The 25,224-nt window shown below is 42.3% G+C and overlaps 1 long non-coding RNA gene across 2 annotated transcripts in view; it reads left to right on the top strand.

The window, feature by feature from the left end:
• LOC125483282 overlaps window positions 1-23,866 on the top strand; it is a 39,356-nt gene extending 15,490 nt beyond the window's left edge. The window contains exons 1-3 of one of the 2 annotated variants that reach the window (XR_007262241.1): window positions 6,994-7,033; window positions 8,317-8,568; window positions 23,668-23,866. This is a non-coding gene — a long non-coding RNA (uncharacterized LOC125483282). Of the gene's footprint in view, window positions 1-6,993; window positions 7,034-8,316; window positions 8,569-23,667 lie in introns of those variants that run through there. The other variant, XR_007262242.1, reaches the window with a different exon arrangement.
• The last annotated feature ends 1,358 nt before the right edge of the window (window positions 23,867-25,224 follow it).

Genomic DNA, 25,224 nt, shown 5'->3' with positions numbered 1-25,224 from the left:
AGCCACACCGGGTACAGCGGAGCTTCAAAATCTCCCATCCCCCTACCGCATCCCAAAACCAGTCCAGCTCATCCCTGCCTCCCTAACCTGTTCTTCCTCCCACCTATCCCCTCCTCCCACCTCAAGCCGCACCCCCATCTCCTACCGACTAACCTCATCCTGCCCCCTTGACCTGTCCGTCCTCCCTGGACTGACCTATCCCCTCCCTAACTCCCCACCTACACTCACCTTTACTGGCTCCGTCCCCGCCTCTTTGACCTGTTTGTTTCCTCTCCACCAATCCTCTCCTCTATCCATCTTCTATCCGCCTCCCACTCTCTCCCTATTTATTTCAGAACCCCCTTCCCCTTCCCCTTTTCTGATGAAGGGTCTAGGCCCGAAACGTCAGCCTTTCTGCTCCTATGATGCTGCTTGGCCTGCTGTGTTCATCCAGCTCTCTACCTCTGGCAAGATTGTTCAAACACTTGGATAGATGATCTGACATACAACTGTACAAAATCCCCATTCTTCAATCTTAGAAAACTGCTTGTGTGTGGCTAGTAAATATTCCCTTTATTCAGATTTTCAATGTGTTGCTATGTTCAGGTTTCCAAGCATTTGTGCTTGACTTGAAAATATGTTGCAGAATAAAGTGGAATTTGATGGTAAATTGAAGAATCAATTTGGAGAGAGAGATCTTAACTTGCATCTGTTTTTAATTAGCTTCCCATCTGCCCATGGCAGAATGAGGACATGGCAATTTTTACTGCCTGGCTTTGTTAGATGTAGCCAGGCTATGTGTCACCAAATATACAGGGATGGAAACAACAGTTAACTTATGTAAATTTAGACAGCTTTTGGTTGCACTGAGCACTGAGATTCTAAAGAATGATCTTGTGGTACAGAAGGATAGGGAGTCATAGTAGGCAGCTGAAGCCTAACCTTTCCTTGTGGGATCCAGAGGAGCCACTCTGTTTCCCACAAAAGAGGAATTCTTTTGAGCAACGTTTTCTGTTTCTGGTCTTCTTCCATCAATTTCGTGAATTAGCCTGATGATTTTAACTCTGCTTTGCTGAAATTATGATGATGATGTAATTACTTTATTCGACCTTAATTTCCATATTTAAATAAGGATCTTGTTTCATGTATGTAACTTTGTTATTTGCTCAAAATTGTGAATTAATATTGATGAAAGTAGGATCTAGGTACCCCAGTTGGTCAGTCAGTCATCTGGAAATTTGAAACTTCAAATGCCAGGATACTATCAGCACTCCAGACAGAATCATCTTCTGTCAGGGCAATACCCAAGATGGCACAGAATTAAGCAGCAGTTTCTGCTCAGATCATTTTCATGCATCAGAATCACAAGTGGAAATATTATTCAACATTCTGGTCTGGTTCATGCCGGCTAGTCAGATTATCATAACACCTCATCTTTGTTAAGAAGATGAATGCAGTATATTGCAAGATCTGAGTACTTTTTGACAGTGCCCTGTCTGCTGCCCTGTTTGTTGAAGAGATGCAGTTGTAGCTTGTTCAAAAATAGCTGGAGCGAATCAACAGAGGATCAGGTTGGCTGGATGGTTGGTTTGCGATGCAGAGTGATGTCAACAGCATGGGTTAAATTTCCACACTGGCTAAAGTTACCACGAAGGTCCTACCTTCTCAACCTCATCATTCATCTGAGGGATGGTGACCCTCAGGTTAATCCACCACCAGATGTCTCTCTCTCTCTGATGAGAAAGCAGTAGGACTATGACATCTTTAGCTTTTTTGTTTTCCTTGGAGCAGAGGAGGCTGAGAGGAGATCTGATTGTGATGTACAAAATTATGAGAGGCATAGACAGGGTAGATTGAGAGAATTTTTTACCCATGGTAGATGGATCTAAGACCAGATGGCATAAGTTTAAAGTGAGAAGTTAGTGGTTTGGAGGAAATCTGAGAAAAGAAATTTTCACCGAGAGGGTGGTCAAAACATGGGACATATTGCCTAAGAGAGTGGTGCAGGCAGGTACTCTCACAACATTTAAGAAGCAGCTGGATGAACACTTAAAATGCCAGCGCATAGTAGGCTATGAACCAAGCGCAAATAAATGGCATTTGTATACTTTGGCATTTGTTTGTTGCCATAGAAATGATGGGCTGAAGGCCTGTGTATATGCTGTATGCTATGAACTCTATATTAATCTTTTCTCAGTACAATGGAAAATTGAAAACATGGCAGGCATGGAATATTCTACTTTCATTGACACGTTTGCCCTTCATCACAGTCGATGGTCATTTTATCAAAGCACACACACTGGATGCTTGGGTAATGAGACAGAAGAGGGATCTGCAATTGATGCATTGTCAACATGTGGTGAAGCGTGAACACTTCAGATGCAGTGAATCATGGTGACTGGGAAAGGACAGATGCTTCAATAATCAGCACCTTTTTCAACAGGACCTGGTTCATGCCAGCTAGTCAGATTATTATAACACCTCATCTTTGTTAAGAAGGTGAATGCAGTATATTGCAAGATCTGACTACTTTGTATCAGTGCCCTGTCTGAACATAACATAGAACATAGAACATAGAACAGTACCGCACAGGACAGGCCCTTCGGCCCATGATGTTGTGCCGAACTTTTGCCCTAATCCTAATGTCTATCTAACCTCCACCCCTACCTTATATTATCATCCATATGCCTATCTAATAGCCGTTTAAATGCCCCTAATGAGGCCGACTCCACTACCCTTTCCTGCAATGCATTCCACACCCTGGCCACTCTCTGAGTAAAGAACCTACCTCTGACGTCTCCCCTATATCTACCCCCACTCACTTTAAAACTATGCCCCCTCGTAATAGCTACCTCCACCCGAGGAAAAAGTCTCTGGCTGTCCACTCTATCTATACCTCTGATCATTTTGTACACCTCTATCAAGTCACCTCTCATCCTTCGTCGTTCTAAAGAGAAAAGCCCTAGCTCTCTCAACCTTTCCTCGTAAGACGTTCCCTCCATTCCAGGCAACGTCCTGGTAAATCTCCTCTGCACCTTTTCCAACGCTTCCACATCTTTCCTGTAATGAGGCGACCAGAACTGGACACGATACTCCAGATGTGACCGAACCAGGCTTTTGTATAGCTGGAGCATAACTTCACGGCTCTTGAACTCAACCCCTCTATTAATGAAAGCTAACACACCATACGCCTTCTTAACAACTCTATCCACCTGGGTGGCAACTTTCAGGGAACTGTGGACATGAACCCCAAGATCTCTCTGCTCCTCCACACTGCCAAGAATCTTTCCTAACCCTGTATTCTGCTTTCAAGTTTGTCCTATCAAAATGAATCACCTCCCACTCTTCAGGGTTAAACTCCATCTGCCACTTCTCAGCCCAGCTCTGCATCCTATCAATGTCCCTTTGTAACCTAGAACAGCCCACCGCACTATTCACTACTCGACCCACCTTCGTATCGTCCGCGAACTTACTAATCCACCCTTCCACTCCTTCATCCAAATCATTTACAAAAATCACAAATAGAAGAGGACCCAGAACAGATCCTTGTGGTACACCACTCGTAACTGAGCACCACGTTGAATATTTTCCGTCCACTACCACCCTTTGTTTTCTAAGGGCCAGCCAATTCTGAATCCAATCTGCCACATTTCCCCCTATCCCATGCCTCCTTATCTTCTGCATGAGCCTACCATGGGGAACCTTATCAAACGCCTTACTTAAATCCATGTATACCACATCCACTGCTCTACCTTCATCCACGTGTTTGGTCACCTCTTCAAAGAATTCAATAAGGTTTGTGAGGCATGATCCATTCCTCACAAATCGATGCTGACTATCACGAATCAAACTGTGCCTTTCCAAGTGATCATAAATCCTATCTCTCAGAGCCATTTCCAATAATTTGCCCACCACTGATGTAAAACTAACTGGCCTGTAATTTCCGGGGTTATCCCTATTCCCTTTTTTGAACAAGGGAATGACATTTGCCTCTTTCCAATCTTCCGGCACTATAACCGTGGACAATGAGGATGAAAAGATCATTGCCAAAGGCCCTGCGATCTCTTCCCGCACTTCCCATAGAATCCTTGGATAAATCCCATCAGGCCCAGGGGCCTGATCTATCCTCAAGTTCCTCAAAATTCCTAGTACATCTTCCTTACTAACATCGACCTCCTCTAGCCTACCAGCCTATTTCACACTGTCCTCTTCTACATTAGATCCCTCTCAGTTGTGAATACCAAAGAAAAGTATTCATTAAGGACCTCTCCTATCTGTTTAGGCTCCGTGCACGAATTCCCTTTACAATCCTTGATCGGCCCTACCCTTTCTCTGGTCATTCTCTTATTTTTCACGTGCATGTAAAAAGCCTTGGAGTTTTCCTTGATCCTATCTGCCAAGGTTTTCTCATGCCCCCTTATAGCTCTCCTAAGCCCTTTCTTCAGCTCCTTCCTGGATAACTTGTATCCCTCTGGAGCCTTTTCTGTTCCTTGTTTCCTAAACCTTATATAAGCATCCTTCTTCCTCTTAACCAGTCGTTCGACGTCTCTTGAGAACCAAGTCTCCCTCACTTGACCGCATCTTTCCTGCCTGCTAGGGACAAACATATCGAGCACACGCAGTATGCATTCCTTAAACAATCTCCACATTTCAATAGCGCTCTTCCCTGACAGCATCTGTTCCCATTTTATGTTACCCATTTCTTGCCTAACAGAATTGTAATTGCCCTTCCCCGAATTATAAACCTTACCTTGCTGTATGTACCTATCTTTTTCCATGTCTATTGTAAAAGTAACAGAGTTATGATCGCTATCGCCAAAATGCTCTCCTACTAACAGGTCTAACACTTGACCTGGTTCATTGCCAAGCAGCAAATCCAAAGTGGCCTCTCCTCGTGTTGGTCTATCTACATACTGTGTCAGGAAATCTTCCTGAACACACTGGACAAAATCCGCTCCATCTAAACTATTACAACTAAAAAGCTTCCAATCAATATTTGGAAAGTTGAAGTCACCCATGACTACAACCCTGTGACTTCTGCACCTTTCCAGTATCTGCCTCCCAATCCGCTCCTCCATTTCTCTGCAACTATTAGGGGGTCTGTAAAAAATCCCCATCAAAGTGACTGCTCCTTTCTTGTTCCTGACTTCAACCCAAACTTACTCTGTAGACATATCATTCTCGAACTGCCTTTCAGTAGCTGCTATACTAGCCCTGACTAGCAATGCCACTCCCCTGCCTCTTTTTCCACCCTCCCTATTTCTTTTAAAGCATCTAAATCCTGGAACTTCCAACAACCATTCTTGTCCCTGTGTTACCCAAGTTTCTGTAATGGCCACAACATCGTAGTTCCAAGTACTGACCCATGCTCTAAGTTCATCTGCCTTATTTCTGATACTTCTAGCATTGAAATATACACACCTCAAACCACCTCCGTGTCCACAATTACGCTCCATTGACTGCATTTCTTTATTAACAACCTCACTCCCTGTTGTGTCTGTTGGAAGGCTGAATACCTCAGCCTCTGAAGTACAAATCCGGTTCCCCCACCCATTGCCAATCTAATTTAAACCATCCCGTATAGCTCGAGCATACCTCCCTCCCAGGATATTTGTGCCCTTCCGGTTCAGATGCAACCCATCCTTACTGTACAGGTCCCACCTTTGGCAGAATGTGCTCCAATTATCCACATAATGGAAGTCCTCCCTCCTACACCAGCCCTGTAGCCACGTGTTTAGCTGCACTCTCTCCCTATTTCTTACCTCGTTATCATATGGCACTGGTAGTAACCCAGAGATAACTACCCTGTTTGTCCTGGACTTCAGCTTCCAACCTAACTCCCTGTACTCGTTTTTCACATTCTCAGACCTTTTTCTACCTATGTCATTGGTACCAATGTGTACCATGACTGCTGGTTGCTCACCCTCCCCCTTAAGGATCCTGAAGACACGATCTGAGATGTCACGGACCCTGGCACCCAAGAGGCAACATACCATCCGTTTGCTGCCCTCTCTGTTGAAGAGGTGCAATTGTACCTTGTTCAAAAATTGCTGGAGTGAACCAACAGAGAGGATCAGATCTGGATGGCTAGTTTGCAATGGAGAGTGATGGGTCTGACCCATCTCCCACACTTCCTCTCTCACCCCTTCTCTTCCCTCCAGCAACAGTGAGAGGGTTCCCCTTGTCCTTGCCTACCATCCCACCAGCATCCACGTCCAGAAGATCATCAGACACCATTTCCGCCACCTCCAGTGAAATGCCACCACCAGACACATACTCCCCTCCCTTGTCTGCCTTCTCCAGGGACCATTCCCTCCAGGACACCCTGGTCCACTCTTCCTTCACTCCCAACACCCACCACAGCACCTTCCCCTGCAACCGGCGAAGGTGCAATACCTGCCAGTTTATCTCCTCCCTCCCCACTAACCAAGGGCCCAAATGTACCTTCTAAGTGAAGCGACACTTCACCTGCACTTCCCACAATCCAGTCTACTGCATTCACTGTTCACAATGTGGTCTCCTTTACTTTGGGGAAATGAAGCAAAACATCTATATTCTGCTTGCAAAAAAAGATCAAGCTACCTGTTTCCTTCCACGTTAATACACCACCCTGTTCCCTGGCCAGCATCTGATCTCTGCAGCAAATCAGTGTTCCAGTGAAGCTCAACGCAAGCTGGAAGAGCAACACCTCATTTTCCATTTGGGGTCCCTGCAGCCCTCTTGGGTTCAATATGCAGTTCAATAATTTTAGGGCCTAAACTCTCCCATGTCCTAGCCTCCTATCCCTTGCACCAGGCCTTCTTATCTCATAGCCAGCCGTTACACATGACCTCATGTTAATTACTAACAGTTCCCATTAACAGCTATTCACCCTCCTAGCCAGATTGTTATCAACTATTTTGTCTATCCAACTGCTCTAGCTTTGGGCTCTATCCATTATCCTATCATTTACTCCCTACCCCATCCCCCTCCCTATTTCCTGCATATAAAACGACATTTTCCTAGCTACCATCAGTTCTGAGGAAGGGTTACCAGAACCAAAACGTTAACTCTGGTTTGTTTTCTTCACAGATGCTGCCAGACCTGCTTAGCTTTACCAGCAACTTCTGTTTTTGTTCCTGATTTACAGCATCCGCAGTTCTTTCGGTTTTTGCTTCAATAATCAGGCTTCATTGGGTCAGCTTACAAAAGGATGATGTAGCATGAATAAGACCAGAATATTTTATGGCATTTTCATTTGAAGTTCTGAAGTATAAAAATGATCCAAGCAGAAGCATCTCTTTCACTGTTCTGTGTCATCTAGGGCTTTGCCTTGACAGAAGAATGTCTTCATTAAGAGAGGGTGATCCCATAGAATTCCATGCCATAGTAAATGGCCAAGGCCAAAACATTGAATGTTTTCCAGGAGTTTGACCTTCTTCTTTGGTCTAAATGAATCAGAAAGCATTGGAGAAAATGGCAACAGGGTACTGAGTTGGATGATCTGCCATGACCATACTGAATGGTGGAGCAAACCAGAAAAGTTCAGTGGCCTAATCTTGCTTCTAATTTCTATGTTTCTATGATAACATTTTGTTTAACAATTACATTGGTGCGTGTCCCATTCCTTCCAAGTCCAATATGTCCCTTCTAACATGTAGTACCTAGAACTATATAATATACTTCTGATGTGTCTGACCAAGGTTTGTATAATTGCAGAAAATTCTCTTTCTTTTTTTGCATTCTACTTGTGAAGCCAAATCTGAAGTTAGAGTTATGGACTCACTACAGCACAAAAGCAGACCATTCAGCCCATTTAAGTACACGCACATTTGTGTTTGTTTCATCTCTGATTTTAAAAATCAGTATGCATGGAGGGTGAATAGCTGTTAACGGGGACTGTTAGTGACTAACAATAGGTGGTGTGTGATGGCAAGCTGTGTGATAACAGAGTCTAGAGCTATTCTATATACAGCTATTCACCTTCCTAGCCAGATCGTTATCAACTCCTTTGTCTATCCAACTGCTGTCTCTCTATTTGGGCTCTATCCTTTATCCTATCATTTGCTCCCTACCCCATCCCCCCTCTCTATTTGCTGCATATAAACTGACATTTTCCGAGCTACCATCAGTTCTGAAGAAGGGTTTCCGGACCCGAAACGTTAACTCTGAGTTTTTTCTTCAGATGCTGCCAGGCCTGCTCAGCTTTTCCAGCAATTTTTGTTTTTGAAACGTGTCTATTCCAGATAACCATTTTCACTTGAAAGAAACACCCATGTGATCTCGTTGTCATGGGGAGATAACCTTGAGAGTTTTGAAGTGGGATATTTCTTTTAATGCCTTTTGCTTCTCCCACAGACAAAAGAGGACAGCTTCTAGCAAATAGAGAAAAATCAAAGAAGTTACTGCTGAAGAAGAGAAGAGGGAATTGTTTTTATTTAATACTAAACGAGATGCTGTTTTGAGATTTTGATTTAAGTTCATAAAAACAGAATTAGAAGAAGTGGGCTCTTGAAAGTTGAAGGAGTAAAGAATCACTAATGTGTGCCTTGCTGGCAATAAGCATATCAGTGAAAATTGATGGCAAGTGGAATGGAAGAATTTAAAAATGTATCCTTTTTAGAATAAAATCCCTCCTGGAAGGCCAAAAATGTTTAAAGATAAAGGAAGGTTTCAGTAATGGCAGACAACTATGAGTTGACTTGCAAGCATGCTAGGCACATGTCTTTGGGGAGCCTCAGACAAACTGGAAATAAGGGATCTAGTCATAGTGGCCTGTGGGAAGAAAATGCCTTGCTTAGCATAATAAATGAAACAGTGAAGAAGTTTAAGAGGCTGCTATGTTATCTGCTTCATAAAAAAAATGACATGAAGGCTGAATATTGGAAATTAAATAGCAAGATGGTAATAAGTGTAAAGCTGCACATTTCTTCCAGAAAATTTTTGGAGTGAGTACAATCTCAACTAGTTATCCTTTATTTGTTACTGAAGTTGATAATGCTGCAGAAATTTTGAATTTTTCTGTTTAAATTGTTAATTGTCATCAGTTGTCGTGAGACGCAATGTCAGCACAGCCATTGATGTTTTAGGAAATAACAGTTTCTCTCCAGAAAACTGACAAACTAAAAATGCATTACTGCAGGGTGTTGATGGAAATTATCTTCTTGTTCCTTTGTTTTGAAGTTAATTTAGAACATGACTTAATTAACAACTCTGCAATTATTGTTGTTCATAATTTGACTATTGATGGTATGAGTTTTTTTAATTAGGAAAATATTTGGCCATGGATAATATATTGTCATCTTCAAAATCTCACTGGGGCTGTTGAAACTGTCATTATGCAAGAAAGTTAGTACTGTAAATAGAATCCCACCTGTACTTTCTTCAATCTGGTTGAGAGCATTGAGGTTTCAACTGTATATGTCCAATGGGTCAGAAACTCAAACTAATAGTACCAAGAAAACATTGAAGCATGAAACTGAAAAGAAAATGTTAATAGCAATTAGTAACAACTCAAGCTGTTTGAATTAAAACAAAATAGAAAAGCAAAAAAGGAAATTAAGAAAACTTTCAAGGAGTACCAAAATTTATTAGCTGAACATTGACAATCTAAATTAAGTTCCTAAAGCAGAAATTAAAAGCAGACTTTTAATTGACAGAGTAACGAACTGTTCACACAATAGGGAGCAGCTTTAAATCTATTTATCCTAGAAAAGAAAACCAAAAGGAGAGAGAGAGAATCATGGAAAGATTCAGGTTGGAAACTTACAGATTTTTGGCAAAGTGCAAGTCATGTTAATTTTATTGGAGTGATTCTCATCATGAGGCTGAGTGAGTTTTATTGCTAGCTTGCCAAACTCATTGCATTAATTGCCATTTGGCCCTTGCAGAGAGAATACATCCAATTTCTATCCCATCTTACCACACACCACTCCTAAAAACCCTGCCTCTCAATGTAAACCCTGTAATTGAATGACATCCCTGTCACCAGGGATGGAGCTGGCCTGCACAGTTCCTGACATTTGCCCTGGACATGACAGGCAAGGAGAAGGTGTCACCCTGCTTTGCAGGCATGGTTTTGGAACTCCTGCTGGCCATGGTGGTATACAGGTGGGACTTACTCCATCATCAGGATCAGCAGTGGCGGTCACAATATCAGATCATGCCCACGTCATCCAATGTTGCCACTTGAAGCAGTCCCAGCTATCCAGGAATGTCCAATATTGTAGGAAGAAATTCAATGTTCTTCTCTATTCCATCAGCATAAGTGCCACTATTTCAGTCCAATACTTTGCACTCACTCTCTCTCTGCTGCTGGACCTGCTTCCCACCAAGACTTTCACTAATATGTGCAACATCTTCCCTGCTCACCCTCAGCTCCCCAAACTTCAATGCCACTAACCCTGCCCACCTCTGCACTGCCTAATTACTCACTTGGGAAACCACTCAAACTGCACCAGCAGCAATAATTATGGCCACCCACTTTCATTTTCTGTAATACCGGTTTGTCTTTCATTCCAGCTTAAAAAAACAGCCCACATTAGGGTGGAAAGAATCAGGTCCTCATCCCTTATAAACAGAGAAACTGATTCAGATTGCCTGGTCTAGTACTGGAGGCTGCATTTGACTTACTATGCTGGGATCTTCTGTGCTGCTTGACTGGACTGAGGCCTGCTGACAACTGTGGCAAACTTCCTGCCTTTATGTCTGCACTAAATGCCACGGGAAGATAGATGTAATATGTGCCAGGTATCGCTAACTGAGAGGGCAAAGTGCATAAAGGCAAGGCAGTGCAGGGTAGGGCTGCTGCAAGTATCCAGGTAAGCTCAGAGTAAGTGAATATTATGAAACTATGGGAAAAACTGTAAGATGCAACCTGTTCCAATCCTTGAGGTTGATCTGTGTCCCTGAGCACACAACGTCTTTGCCACAGAATGGTACTGATACTTACCAGTGTAGCCCAAGGTGAATCATTGAAGTGTAGAAGAGTCCTGTAAATGAATTGGAGATGTGCCATGAAGGTTCATAATGGCAGTCACATGTTGAATGTCAATGTCAGTGGAGATTTGGATGCATGGGGCCGGTGCCCATGAAGTATGCCATGAGATAGTTGTGCCTGGTGTACAACATAGAGATCTTTTGGAGCAAGTTAAATCAAATATAAAAAGGCTGTATCATTGATCCATTTGAGGATGGAGGCATGTATGAAAATTATAGTGGCTGCTAATTAGATGCTTTAGGGTGAGCAACACTGTTGCAACAGTCAATAAAACACACCAACCAAGAAAAAACTATAACAGATGTGGTTTGTTGCATCCACGCTAAAGCTGCGCAGCTTTTATCCATATCCGTAAAGCATGTGGTTCCAAACTACATTGACTTTCTATGCACAGGAAATTTTACTCCAATGGTGAACCCAAACCCCAGAGAAAAACACAGGTGACCAACAAGACTATATACTGCATCGCAATATTGAAAGCAAGTGTAAACTCAAACTCAGTGAAGTTCTGCATCAATCAAGTGAAAGGCTAATTTCAGAAGATGAACAAAGAACAAAGAAAATTACAGTACAGGAACACGCCCTTTTGGCCATCAAAGCCTGCATCGACATGCTACCCGTCACAACTAAAACCCCCTATCCTTCCAGGGTCTGTATCCTTCTATTCCCATCCTATTCATGTATTTGTCAAGATGCCCTTTAAAAGTCACTATAGTATCTGCTTCCACTACCTTCCCTGGCAGCGAGTTCCAGGCACCCACCACCTTCTGTGTAAAAAACTTGCCTCTTACATCACCTTTAAACCTTGCCCTTCGCACCTTAAACCCATGGCCCCTGACAACTGACTTTTCCACCCTGGGAAAAAACTTCTGATTGTCCAGTCTGTCCATGCCCTTCATAATCTTGTAGACCTCTATCAGGTCCCCCCTCAACCTCCATCATTTCAGTGAGAACAACCCAAGTTTCTCCAACCTCTCGTCATAGCTAATGCACTCCATACCAGGCAACATCCTGGTAAATCTTTTCTGTACCCTCTCCAAAGCCACCACATCCTTCCGGTCGTGTGGCGACCAGAATTGAACACAATATTCCAAATGCGGCTGAACTAAGGTTCTATAAAGCTGCAACATTACCTGCCAATTTTTAAACTCAATGCCCCAGCCAATGAAGGCAAGCATGCCATATGCCTTGTTGACTACCTTTCCACCTACGTTGCCAGTTTCAGTGATCTGTGCACCTGTACACCCAGATCCCTCTGGTCATTTTAAAATAGTTCTGAAGGTTTTACATTGATTCTTTCTCAAATACAATTGTACGAGCAACTTCTAAAAGCAATCTATGTGTCTTATATTTAAAAGTGCATCCATAATAGTCAATAAATAATTTACCATTGCATACTGCAGCAATGTAATGATAACTCCTTGTTATAGGAACTCGGGTTTTGGGCATTTCACCTCTGTCTCTGTCATATGTACACTGAATCATTTTGAAGGAAAGTTAAGAAAACACTGTAAAATTTGCTTAACCATATTATCAAGTTGCTTTATTTTAGAACAGATGATGACATAGAACAACAGGCAGCATTATGACTGAATGGTTATTGTTACTGCCTCAGTGCCAAGGACTCAGCTTCAATTCCACTCTCAGGCAACTGTCTATGTGGAGTTTGCACATTCTCCTTGAGTCTGTGGGGGTTTCCTCCAGGTGCTCTGGTTTCCTCCTACTATCTAAAGAGGTGTAGGTAGGTGGATTGGTCATGCTAAATTGTCCAAAGGGTCCAGAGATGTACAGGCTAGGTGGATTAGCTGTGGAAAATGCAGGGTTAGAGGAATAGGGTAGGGGGCATGACTGTGGGTGGGATGCTCTTTGAAGGGATGGTGTGGAATTGATGGGCCAACTCGCTTACTTTCACACTGTAGGGATTCTAAGAACGGCAGTTATGATATTATCCACAGCAGTTGATCATTTGATTTAGAGTTAAAAATTTTGACTAGCTGCTTATAATTCTGTTTTTAATCAAAAGAAGGAGCAATTCTGCCCGGTAACCCTTACCAATTGCCTTCAATAAGAGGCATCTAATTGTATGACTGTGGGATGCTTAAGTACCTTGTTGAGACAGGCTAAGAAATTATTCATTATTTATAGTCTTCTGAAAACAGCTTCAAAGCTTCATCCCATTTATTATTTAAATTACATTTTCAAATGTTTCTGCACCAATGTTGTTTTCAGACAGAATTGTTAAATATAATTTATTCTAATTTGATTATATCCAAAAGATAATACCTCCAAAATCTGAAATATGTTGGCTCCTTTTTATCTCTCTTCACCTGCACTGCCTAAATTGAAGCATTTGGTACAGTGTACCTCAGGCCTCATATAGAAGCCCAAATGGCTTTTGAACTAGAATCCTTGAAACAGTTTCAATATTATTGCCAAGGAGAGTGAGAATAGGTAAAAAGCCATACAAAAATAATAAAAACTGTTCCATAGAATAAGATCAAAAGTTAAAAATTGCTGGCATTGAAGCTCATCACTGTGCTAATGATCTTCACTGTTAGGAGTGTTTCAGGGGGAAAAAAGAGAATGGAAAGGAATAGAAATTCTTCAGTAACTCTTTGTTAACTGAAGCTGGGAGCATACTTAAAGGCAGCACAAAGGGTGACATGGTGGCTAACAATGCCAGAGAACGGGGTTGAATTCCACCCATTCTCTTGTGTCTGCATGGGTTTCCTCCCATAGTCCAAAAATCTGCAGGTCAGGTGGATTGACCATATTAAAATGCCCATAGTGTCCAGGGGCGTGTAGGTTGGGTGGATTATCTGTAAGAAAATGCAGGGTTACAGGGATGGGGTGGGATGCTGTTTGGAGGGTTGGTGTGGACTCAGTTGACTGAATGGCTTACTTCCACACTGTGGGGTTTCCATGATTGGACACATGCTTGCTAAAACCTCTTTTGGAATGTTTCAGCATTGTGTCTGCACAATTTGTACTTTGATAATAGTTTATATTGTACTAATTTAAACAAATAAAATGACAATTTTGAATCTAAAAAACTATAGAAAACAAATAATAATTGGGTTTCTTGGTTTGTGGCTTAACAAAATTGCCACTTTCCCTCAGTTAACTCTCAGTTAACAGTTGTCTGAGAGGGATTTCTCACGAATTTCCTCGTACGTTCACAAACATTCTCCAGTCCAGTAACTCAATAGCATCAACAACAACTAATTATATTTGTATAGTGTCTTACAAAAGAAAATCTCCAAAGGCACTTCACAGAATGTAACAATGTAACGTTAGATACTAAGGTATGTATGGTATTATTAATACAGATGACCACAGGTTTGGTCAAACGATCAGATTTCAACTTGGGTTTTAAACAGAGAAAAGGGATATGGTCAGAGACTGGGAGGCAACAATACATTCAACAATCTAAAATCCTGTGAAGTGATGGGGTCTCAGCCACAAAGTGAAGACTGTGGAGATTCCATGTCATGTTTTTGCAAGAAGGCCTGCCACATCTTGTGTCACTTTTCAGTCATTTAACAGGTCAGCAGCAAATCTTTCATCAGTAAGCAAGGACCTTAGAAACTTTGTTACATTCTCTATCACCATGTCCTCTCTCCCCTCCCCTCAAACTCAGTGGGACTGTCTGTTCTTTCAGGTCTGGCAGTTGACACATCATTATTCTGCCATTCTTACATTCTGACCCACTTAATATGAACTATCATCCTTTCTCACTCAGCACTCTATCCACACGCTCCCCCCCACCCAACAACAATAGCATAAATGCTGCCCATTCCACACTTCATGTCAGCTCTGATGAAGAGTCACTTAGACTTGAAACATTAGCTTGCTCTCCCCCCATGAATGCTACCTGACCCACTGATCTCCAGCATTTGTTGAATTCAGTACAGATTCCAGCATCTGTAGTAATTTGCTCCTCAGAAGCTTTAGTCCCATTGACTGAGAGCTTTTGGCCAACAGAGACCTGAAGGTCTTATGAATGGCAGCACTACCAGGAAGAAAGTGGCTGCTTCTGACCTGGTGTTAGGGAATGAGCCCGGCCAGGTGGTTGAAGTTTCAGGAGGGGATTACTTTGGGAATAGTGATCACAATTCCATAAGTTTTAGAATACTCATGGACAAAGACAGGAGTGGTCCTAAAGGAAGAGTGCTAAATTGGGGAAAGGCCAACTATAGCAAAATTCAGCAGGAGCTGGGGAATGTGGATTGGGAGCAGCTGTTTGAGGGTAAATCCACATTTGATATGTGGGAGGCTTTTAAACAGGGGTTGATTAGAGTGCAGGACAGACATGTCCCTGTGAAAATGACGGATAGAAAGGGCAAGATTAGGGAACCATGGATGACAGGTGAAATTGTGAGACTAGCAAAGAGGAAAAAGGAAGCACTCGTAAGGTCTAGGTAACTGAAAACAGACGAAGCTTTGGAATAATATCGGGAAAGTAGGACCAATCTGAAACAAGGAATTAAGAGGGCTCAAAGGGTCATGAAATATCTTTAGCAAACAGGATTAAGGAAAATCCCAAAGCCTTTTATTTGTACATAAGGAGCAAGAGGGTAACTAGAGAAAGGGTTGGCCCACTCAAGGACAAAGGAGGGAAGTTATGCGAGGAGTCAGAGAAAATGAGTGAGGTTCTTAATGAGTACTTTGCGTCGGTATTCACCGAGGAGAGGGACATGACGGATATTGAGGTTAGGGATAGATGTTTGATTACTCTAGGTCAAGTCAGCATAAGGAGGTGGGAAGTGTTGGGTATTCTAAAAGGCATTAGGGTGGACAAGTCCCCAGGTCCGGATGGGATCTATCCCAGGTTACTGAGGGACGCAAGAGAGGAAATAGCTGGGGCCTTAGCAAATATCTTTGCAGCATCCTTGAGCACGGGTGAGGTCCCGGAGGTTAAGAGAATTGCTAATGTTGTCCTCTTGTTTAAGAAGGGTAGCAAGGATAATCCAGGTAATTATAGACCGGTGAGCCTGATGTCAGTGGTGAGGAAGCCGCTGGAGAAGATACTAAGGGATAGGATCTATTTACATTTGGAAGAAAATGGGCTTATTAGTGATAGGCAGCATGGTTTTGTGCAGGGAAGGTCATGTCTTACCAACTTGATAGAATTCTTTGAGGAAGTGACAAAGTTGATAGATGAGGGAAGGCCTGTAGATGTCATATACATGGACTTCAGTAAGGCGTTTGATAAGGTTCCCCATGGTAGGCTGATGCAGAAAGTGAAGTTGCATGGGGTTCAGGGTGTACTAGCTAGATGGATAGAGAACTGGCCTGGCAACAGGAGACAGAGAGTTGTATGGAAGGGAGTTTCTCAAAATGGAGAACTGTGACCAGTAGTGTTCCACAGGGATCCGTGTTTGGACCACTGTTGTTTGTGATATACATAAATGATCTGGAGGAAGGTCTGATTAGCAAGTTTGCAGATGACACTAAGATTGGTGGAGTAGCAGATAGTGAAGGGGACTGTCGGAGGATGCAGCAGAATATAGATAGATTGGAGAATTGGGCGGAGAAATGGCAGATGGAGTTCAATCCAGGCAAATGCGAGGTGATGCATTTTGGAAGATCCAATTCAAGAGCGAACTATACGGTAAATGGAAACGCCCTGGGAAAATTGATGCACAGAGAGATCTGGGTGTTCAGGTCCATTGTACCCTGAAGGTGGCAACGCAGGTCGATAGAGTGGTCAAGAAGGCATATGGCATGCATTCATTCATCGGACGGGGTATTGAGTACAAGAGTTGGCAGGTCATGTTACAGTTGTATAGGACTTTGGTTCGACCACATTTGGAATACTGCATACAGTTCTGGTCGCCACATTACCAAAAGGATGTGGATGCTTTGGAGAGGGTGCAGAGGAGGTTCACCAGGATGTTGCCTGGTATGGAGGGCACTAGCTATGAAGAGAGGTTGAGTAGATTAGGATTATTTACATTAGAAAGACAGAGGTTGAGGGGGTCCTGACTGAGGTCTACAAAATCATGAGAGGTATAGACAGGGTGGATAGCAAGAAGCTTTTTCCCAGAGTGGGGGACTCAATTACTAGGGGTCACGATTTCAAAGTGAGAGGGGAAAAGTTTAAGGGAGATATGCGTGGAAAGTTCTTTACGCAGAAGGTGGTGGGTGCCTGGAATGCATTGCCAGTGGAGGTGGCAGAGGTGGGCACGATAGCGTCATTTAAGATGTATCTGGACAGATACATGAATGGGCAGGGAGCAGAGGGATACAGATCCTTGGAAAATAGGCGACAGGTTTAGATAGAGGATCTGGATCGGCACAGGCTTGGAGGGCTGAAGGGCCTGTTCCTGTGCTGTAATTTTCTTTGTTCTTTGTTCTTGTATTCTCAACCGCTCAATTCTGCCCATCTGCGTCCAGATCATGTAGGGACTAAGTTACCTGTGAATGATGGCTGGTTCGGAGTTTGTGGCATGCAGGGATTCAGCAGCAAGGGCAGGGGGTGGTTTTCAGTGGGACTCCCTTTGTATGATGCCAGGCACATTGATCAGGCACTGAATGCATCTGAACAATGGACTACACTTGGGAACGAGCTTATCTTGCACCAACCCCCCCACCCCCACACAAACGAAGAATACCATCCACCACTTTGTTAATATCAGTGGCAGTGAGATGAAGCTCTTGAGTAAGTATTAATTGGTCACTTTGTAGAATTACTATTGGCACCTCATGATATCTGCCATCTGTGTCAGGAATGATTCAGACTAAGGATTGTTCGAGTTAGTTTGCTGCCTCCAAATCTCTCATCTGTTCTTTATCTAGGGTTTGTCTAATGATCATTGGTAGAATATCCACAACCATAGTCTTTACAGAAGAGGCAGTGAATTAGTTAAAATTATGTTTATTGTGTAATAGAAATAAGTTCAACTACATATTAGCCAGGCATAATTACTAGAACTCCTGGAAGTGGACAGAAAACATCTGTTCCCAATTAAGGATATTGTAAATCTCCCTGTTTCTACCCATAAACTGTGCATAATATCATCAGGTTGGTTGGACAGCAATCTAGCACAAACACCAATTCCTTCAAAACCATTACTTTATACATCAAGGTGCTCAATTGGCAGAAGGATGAGGAAGGTGTCCACAGGCCTACCTAATCAATGCATAATTGGTGGAGTTGAGAAAATGGCAGGATCCCCAAATTCCATTTCCGGCTTAATGAAATATCATCTCACTATCATACTTGCCACATGGAAGGGAATTAGATTCTGGCCAAGGTCTTTGGAAGGAATAGGAGATGGGTCAATAGTTTGTAAATATAGTACGGTCAAGTGTTGGCTTCTTGTAGAAGAGGATAATCATAGGCAGATTTGACGTCAAGACAGACAATGCCAGAAGAGAGAGAACTATTAATAATATCAAAGGAACATGATTATGAGCATAGGGCACTTGGTGTTCAATAGCTTCGTGGAAATAAAATATCAACATTGGAAGGAGAAAGTAGAATTCACCTTTGATGTCTCCATGGGGCTATAAACACATGGAGGAGGTATAAGAGTGGAACTTCACCTAAGCAAATATTGGTATCTTAAGGAAAGGAATCAGGATGTATCTCCCCTTTTCTCTCCTGAAGGCAATTCATTCCTTACCTGAAGCTTTATTAATATAAACCCAAATTCCTTTAGTATCTCAAAAGGTGATATTTATTTATATACCAGCCTCAGTAAAAAGTATTGCCAAATTATCTGATCACAAATTGCACACGCAACCAGGAAAGCTAAGTGGATAGCAAACATTAGCAACAGCCCTGACTGATTCTACCATCTGTCATGATCAAGCACCAGACATATGAGGAGTGGTCGATGAACCAAGAATTTGTAAAAGCAATTATATGTATCCTCCTATTAGTTTTTGAGCTTCTCAATTTAAAAAAAACCAAGAGTACAGCTCCAATTTTAAACAAGATAAAATGTAAGTTCATTATACAACTATTGCTGAAAGATATTTATGTAAAACTGATAGTACCTGTATTCTAGCTAATAACTAAGAGTTAAAAATAAGTAAGTATAAAAGTTATGTTTGGGAATGCAAATGAGATTAGTTTTTATTACCATTGCAGGCTTATCTTATTTGAAGCTTCTCTTTCTGAAGCGAAGAGGTTGAAAACATGAAATCGTATTTAGCAGCTACAATGTTTTCTACAGTTGAACAGTTGGAAGTTGCTGAACAGAATGTGTCTGGGGAATGAGTGGAAGCTTGTTTATCTCAATTTACAATGCAAGTTGTAACTCTTTGTGGCCTTGTTTGGTACATCAGTCCTAGAGACAACACCCCCTCCATCTGTATTGAGAAGCAATAGCTGTTTTCAAGAGATAACAAGGTGCAGAGCTGGATGAACACAGCAGGCCAAGCAGCATCAGAGGAGCAGGAAAGCTGATGTTTCGGGCCAAGACCCTGATCCTCTGATGCTGCTTGGCCTGCTGTGTTCATCCAGCTCTGCACCTTCTTATCTCAGATTCCCCAGCATCTGCAGTTCCTACTATCTCTGAAGCTGTTTTTAAGATCTCTCTTTCATGGTGTTAAGATTATACTGTTCAAAATGTTAGTTTCTGGGCAGCTTTATGACAGCGCAACACAATGGTTACAAATGCTAATATTGATGAATCATTGCTTTACAAAGCAAAGTCAATTATGTTGAATCAGAGATAGTAGGAACTGCAGATGCTGGAGAATCCGAGACAACAAGGTGCAGGGCTGGATGAACACAGCAGGCCAAGCAGCATCATAGGAGCAGAGAGGCTGCGATAGGGTTAGGGTTCCTATGATGCTGCTTGGCCTGCTGTGTTCATCCAGCCCTGCACCTTGTTGTCTCAATTATGTTGAAATTCCTTGTGATGTCCCTCCCATCTCCTGTTTGACGTTACAAAGATTTGTGTCTTTACACCTTTTGAAGGTTCAATGGACAATGCAGGAATTGTAAATTATTTAATTTTGTGTTGTGAGTGCCTCTTAAGACAATGCAGTTTTATTGTCTGTCTTTAGTTGAATCTACAAGAGTAGTCATATAGTTTACTGGGGCTACCACTATAAGAGACCTTGTGTCTATTCTAAAGGCAGTAAAGTTTTTTTTTACAAAGCATGTCACACTATAATAGTTGAGATAGCTCCCTAAGGGAAAACTATCTGAACTAAAATATATTGTGAATGCAAACATAAAATAATGCTAGTAACTTGGCATCCTATTTAACACACTGTCAATTGAAAAGGAATCCGATGCTGTAAAGTGAACTGCTAATTCACCATTTCCCATTAAGCACTACTGTCCAAGATTAATTTTTCAACAAAATCAGAAATTACTGGAGAAATTCAGCAGGTCTGACAGCATCTGTGAAGAGAAAACAGAGTTAGCATTTCAAATCCAGTGACCCCTTTACTGCAAAAATGCTGTCAGATCTGTTGAGTTCATCTGGCAATTTCTGTTTTTCTTTCAGAACTTCATCTGAAGTTTTTGAAAATTTTATTGTAGTGAATTATTATTAAGGTGAACATGACATTCTTTAAAACAGAAGAATCCTTTTATTCAATGTTTTCACATTGGAGAACTATGTTTCTGGGGGTGCCATGAGTTAAAAGTGGATTCCAGTCCTCTTTTGTCCTATCTAGCAAATACATGGATTATGCTGATTGAACTTGTTCGAGTTCTTTGACAAAGCCACCTTTCAGTTCTCATCATGTCAGCCAAGTTATCTTCTTTTAACTAATCCTAATTGAATCAAAACTTAGAACAAAATGGACACCAACTGAAATGAAGGACTTAACATTGTACAGACATAATAAATGTTTTGAGGTTGGTTGGCTCGCCGAGCTGGTTTGTTGTTCCGCAGATGTTTCATTACTGTGCTTGGGAACATCCTCTGATGAAGCGTCGGTGTGTTTTCCTGCCTGGGTTTTAAACTCTGGGGTCTGTTGCGATGGATTGCCTCACTTCCAGGTTTCCTCCGTAGTGGAATGTATATGGGATCAAGTTCAATGTGTTTATTAATAGCATGCTTCGTGGAGTGCCACACTTCCAGGAATTCTTGTGCTTGTCTCTGCCTAGCCTGTCCCAGGATCTTGGTGTTGTCCCAGTCGAAGTCGTGGTTCTCCTTGTCTATGTGGATTGAGATGAGTGAGTATTGGTCGCGTCTTTTTGTAGCCAGTTGGTGTTCATGTACTCTTGTTGTTAGTTTCCTTCCTGTTTGTCCGATGTAGTGTTTCTCACAGTCTCTGCAGGGGATCTTGTAGATGACATTGGTCCTGTCCATGGCGGGGAGTGGGTCTTTAGTTCGGGTGAGCACTTGTCGTAGGGTTGATGTGGGCTTGTGTGCCACTCTGATGCCCAGTGGTCGTAGAAGTCTTGTGGTGAGTTCTGACGTGTTCCTGATGTAGGGTAGTGTGATGAGTGTGTCGGGGCCTGTAGAATCTTTCTGATCCTGTTCCTGTAGGCATCTCCTGACCCAGTTCTTTGGATATCCATTATCCTTGAACACTTGGAAGAGGTATTCCTCCTCCTCTTGGCGTAGTTCTATGTTGCTGCAGTGTGTTGTTGCCCTTTTAAATAGTGTTCGCACGCAGCTTCCTTTGTCTGTACTGGGATGGTTACTATTGAAGTTCGATACCTGGTCTGTGTGTGTGACTTTTCGGTGTATTTGCGTTTGCAATTCCCCATTTGTCTTGCGCTCTACCATGACGTCCAAGAATGGGAGTTGTTTGTTCTTTTCCTCCTCTCTGGTGAATTTTATTCCGGTGAGGGTGTTGTTTGTGTGTCTCAAAGACTGGAAAGGACTGCCCTTCCGCAAATCCAACCTAAACTATGGATACGCTACATAGACGACACCTTTGTCATCATTAAACGGACCAAACTAGAAGACACACGCAAACAACACCCTCATCGGAATAAAATTCACCAGAGAGGAGGAGAAGAACAAACAACTCCCATTCCTGGACGTCATGGTAGAGCGCAAGACAAATGGGGAATTGCAAACGCAAGTACACCGAAAAGCCACACACACAGACCTGGTATCGAACTTCAATAGTAACTATCCCAGCACAGACAAAGGAAGCTGCGTGCGAACACTATTTAAAAGGGCAACAACACACTGCAGCAACATAGAACTATGCCAAGAGGAGGAGGAATACCTCTTCCAAGTGTTCAAGGATAATGGATATCCAAAGAACTGGGTCAGGAGATGCCTACAGGAACAGGATCAGAAAGATTCTACAGGCCCCGACACACTCATCACACTACCCTACATCAGGAACACGTCAGAACTCACCACAAGACTTCTACGACCACTGGGCATCAGAGTGGCACACAAGCCCACATCAACCCTACGACAAGTGCTCACCCGAACTAAAGACCCACTCCCCGCCATGGACAGGACCAATGTCATCTACAAGATCCCCTGCAGAGACTGTGAGAAACACTACATCGGACAAACAGGAAGGAAACTAACAACAAGAGTACATGAACACCAACTGGCTACAAAAAGACGCGACCAATACTCACTCATCTCAATCCACATAGACAAGGAGAACCACGACTGGGACAACACCAAGATCCTGGGACAGGCTAGGCAGAGACAAGCACAAGAATTCCTGGAAGTGTGGCACTCCACGAAGCATGCTATTAATAAACACATTGAACTTGATCCCATATACATTCCACTACGGAGGAAACCTGGAAGTGAGGCAATCCATCGCAACAGACCCCAGAGTTTAAAACCCAGGCAGGAAAACACACCGACGCTTCATCAGAGGCTGCACTGAGGATGTTCCCAAGCACGGTAATGAAACGTCTGCGGAACAACAAACCAGCTTGGCGAGCCAAGCAACCTCAACACCCACAACCCGAGCTACAGATCTACTCCAAAACCTTAAATAATAAATGTTTGTTTTATATTCATAAATTCCTTTAAAAATCAGAGCACAAGCTAAAAGAATTCATTTAACATTTTTCTTAATTTTCCAGCATTTGAACTCTGATGTTCAGATACTTTACACAATATATTTGAATGTCACAGCAGCTTCTAATTGAAGAGGTGTGAAGAAATCAGCTAAATACAGTTAGACAATTTGGTTAGGCAGTCACATCTTGAAGTCTTCAGAATAATTTGAAATTGGCCTTTTTAGTAAAATGTTGATTTCACTCTGGTTCTAATTTCAGTTTTGAACTCCCGGGAGGTGAATATTGACACTAAATTACCTCAAAGAATTTCCTCTGACAGCTGGCTGTATTCCTTTTATGAAATCAGCTCACAAATCCTTAAGAATTGACACCATATTGCTTAGTGCAGGAGCCATAAGGGAGAGTGTGGTAGTCTCTATCTCTGCAATACAGCCATACCACCATACAACACCCAATTAAGATCAAATAAGACTTCATGGAAGTACTTTAATATTTGATCTATGAGCCACAGAAACGTTCCAGTACCTCATGAATAGCCTTTTATGTATTAATACTCAAGCTTGAAGACTTGTCCAGAAACATCCAAATCCATTTTCTGCTATTCAAAAGACTTCTGGTGTCTGTGAAGTAGCAAAGTGCTCTTGTGGAACTGTCTCCAGTCAGACCTTTATACATACTTCAAGGACAACAGGAAACTTACTGCACATTAGTGACAAATAACAAATGTCATTTCAATATTCACTGCAAAGTTATCCACCCTTAATATATTTTTACCATATAGGTACAATTACAGAAATGAGCGTCTGTGGAATTTCTGCCAGAATAACTGACAGTAAATCTGAAACTGCCACTCAAAGAAGGACTCACGTTGACTGCATGTGGACAATTTTAAAAATGTTTGTTAGCATATATTTCAGTGCAAAAATATCAATAGATTTAATTAATGAATAATACAGGTAACAGTGAAATAATAAATCTGCACATGTTGACAACTTGTTGTGATATGTTTCTTTTCTTAATTTTTTTATGGGGTGTCAGCATCTCTGGTAAGGTCGGCAATAATTGTCCAACCCTAATTGCTTTGAACTGAATGAACCTGGCTAGATTATTTCAGAGGACAGTGAAAATCAACGGCATTACTGTAGAACTGGAGCCTCATGTAGGCTACACCAGTGCTCCATGACAGATTTCCTTCTGTAAAGGGCATTAGTGAACCAGATAGGTTTCTACAAAACTTTATGGTAGTTTTCTTGTTGAGATAAGATTTATGTTCCAGATTTATTAATCGAATATAAATTCCACCAGCTGCCATGTTGAAATTTGAACTCCTATCTCCAGGAATTTAGCTTCGCTCTTTGGATTAGCCACACAATGACATGATCACTTCACCACTGCTTCTCCCATAACTAAATTATCAGACAGGCAAAGGCTTTGGGGATGGAACAGTGGCTAGCACTACTGCCTCACAGCACCAGGGACCTGGGTTCAATCCCAGCCTTGGGTGACTGTCTGTGTGGAGTTTGCATATTCTCCCCATGTCTGTGTGGGTTTCCTCCCACAGTCCAAAGATGTGCAGGTGAAGTGGATTGGCTATGTGAAATTGCCCATAGTGTAGAGGGTGGGATGGTCTTCAGAGGTTCAGTGTGACTCAGTGGGTTGACAGGCCTGTTTCCACACTGTAGGGATTCTGTGAAACTTCAAAAAGCTCATTCAGAGCTGTGGTCCTGACAAAGATCAGAAGCAATTTTTAATGTGGAATCATATATATACACAGCACAGAAACAGGCCAAATTAGTCTATGCAATTATTTGTGATCCATAGGAGCCTCTAACTATGCTTTTTCATTGGATCTGGCAGTACAGAAGGAGGCCATTTGATCAGTTACTCTGGAACTATCCCTTTGAAGAGCAAGTGTGCTTAGTCCTACATAAGACCAAAAATTTGACTGCACTAGCCATGTAAATACTGTGAATACAAGAGCAGGACAGAAAGTAGGAACACTGCAGAGAGCATCTCCACTCTTGACTCCCAAAATCTGTCAATTAGCTATAAAAGGTACAAGTCAGGAATGTGATGGATTAATGTCTACTTGCCTGGATGTGGGCATATCCAACAACACTCAAGAAGCTTGACATCATCCAGGACAAAGCAGCTGACTTGATTGGCAATCCATCCACAAACATCCACGCCCTTCATCACTAAGGCTCAGTAACTGTAGTACCAAATGCACTGCAGAAATTCACCAGAGTTTGACAGTGTCTTCCAAACCCATGACCACTACCATCTAGAAGAACAAGGGCAGCAGATACATATGAACACCATCATCAGCAAATTCCTC

This window comes from Rhincodon typus, chromosome 6 (genome assembly GCF_021869965.1).
Source record: "Rhincodon typus isolate 14 chromosome 6, sRhiTyp1.1, whole genome shotgun sequence".
Taxonomy (NCBI): Eukaryota; Metazoa; Chordata; class Chondrichthyes; order Orectolobiformes; family Rhincodontidae; genus Rhincodon; species Rhincodon typus.
The sequence above is the reverse complement of the archived record's forward strand: the minus strand, read 5'-3'. Positions and strand labels throughout refer to the sequence as shown.